The sequence below is a fragment of the Pteropus vampyrus genome, unplaced genomic scaffold (genome assembly GCF_000151845.1).
Source record: "Pteropus vampyrus isolate Shadow unplaced genomic scaffold, Pvam_2.0 Scaffold187, whole genome shotgun sequence".
Classification (NCBI taxonomy): Eukaryota; Metazoa; Chordata; class Mammalia; order Chiroptera; family Pteropodidae; genus Pteropus; species Pteropus vampyrus.
The window spans coordinates 1,225,113-1,226,681 of NW_011888968.1; the positions used below are offsets into that span (position 1 = coordinate 1,225,113).

The 1,569-nt window shown below is 68.5% G+C and overlaps 1 protein-coding gene across 1 annotated transcript in view; it reads left to right on the forward strand.

Moving 5' to 3' along the window:
• The window catches only part of CTSD (cathepsin D), a 5,993-nt gene that overhangs the window by 1,947 nt on the left and 2,477 nt on the right, over positions 1-1,569 (forward strand). The window lies entirely within an intron of this gene.

The window sequence follows — 1,569 nt, forward strand, 5'->3', positions numbered from 1 at the left end:
TGCTCTGGGACCCTCTCAGGATCCCCTCCTCTGGAATGCAGCTGAACCCCACACTCTCTGGATGAGGCCGAGCCCCCAGCCCCCAATCCGGGATCAGGGTCATTCATTGCTCCTGTGTGGAGCCCGGGGACCCGCGGCCACCCTGCTCTGGGCTCCAGCCTCCCTGACCCCACCCCAAGCCTCCGGCCTCTGCCCCGGACATGAGTGACCACAGGGCACTCGTGACCACGTCTGCCACCCGCCTGGAGGAGCCCACACAGTGCTGGCTCTGGCCCTGGCTGGCTCGCCCTGCTCTGCACCAACCCAGCAGGCTGCGGGAGCAGGGGTTCCTGCCCCGCACCCCTACCTGGGGACACCCTGCCCGGCTCCGCCCCTTCACTCAGGGTGGAGGCCGGTGGGGGCTGCTGTACCTCCCAAGGTGGGCCTGGGGGCCTCGAGGCTGCCTCAAGGCGGTCTGCAGGAGAGAAGTGTGACGCCCCCTAGTGCCCCCTGCCTGCTGCCCAAGCACCAGCTGGCCTGGTGTGCAGAGCAGGCCCCACAGGCCGCTCCTGCAGCCCCACTGTGCGGCGCAGCCCAAGGCAGAGCCTGTGCTGGGTGAGCCAGGCCTGGCCCCGGAAGCCTGCCGCAGACACCAGGGAGATGGTGCGGGGCGCAAGGCCACACACAGGCCTGGATGGCACCCCAGGCTCAGCCCGAGATTGGAATCTGGGTGTCCCCAGCCAGGCGCTTGGGAGGGAGGCAGTGGGCGTTGGAGGAGGGGAACGGAACCCTGGCTCCTCGCAGGCCCGTCCACCCTCGTGCCCAAAGGCCCTGGTGTGGCCAAGCTTGGGGGATCCCTACTCACGGGGTTTAGCACCATCCTTAAGGCTGACTGTGCTGGGGGTTCCTGACAAGCTGTGGATGAAGCTGTGCCGGGGAGAGCAGGAGTGGGGGGCCGGGCTGGGCAGCAGGGAGGCTGGCTTACAGAGGGGGTGGGACCCGTCCCAGGAGACGGGTTCAGAGGGGGGCTCAGGCTCAGAGTGCACAGAGTTTCAGGGAGAATGGGGGTTCAGGGAGGACTGGGCGGGACTCAGAGGGAAGGGGTTCCTGGGAAGGACCCAGGCCCAGTGGGGAGGGTCGTGCGGAGAGGGGGAGACGGGTTGAGGCAGAGCCCAGCATGGCCAGGGCCTCTGGGTGGACAGGGCAGGCCGTCACACTCAGGGCGTCTCCAGGGGGCCGGGGTCGGGGACTTTGGAGGGTCTGGGCTTGGTGGGGGCCAGCAGAGGGGTGAAGCGGGCCCAGCTCAGAGGGGGCAGCTTTGTGGTGGGGGGGCCTGTGGGAGGCAGAGTCCGTGGGGCTTTGCCACGATGGGGGGTACCACTGGGACTTCTGCAGGATGGAGGTCAGTTGGGACGACGAGTTGGGGACCAATGAGAGAAAGCAAGCCTGGGCGTGGTGGGCTGGATGGAGGGGCCAAAGCTGCGAGGGCGGCACAGGGCAGGTGGCCTGGGGGTCGGACCACCCATGGGGGACAGGTCTCGTGGGACTGGCCAGGCTTGCAGAGAGGTGGGTCGGGTGAGTGGACGGAGC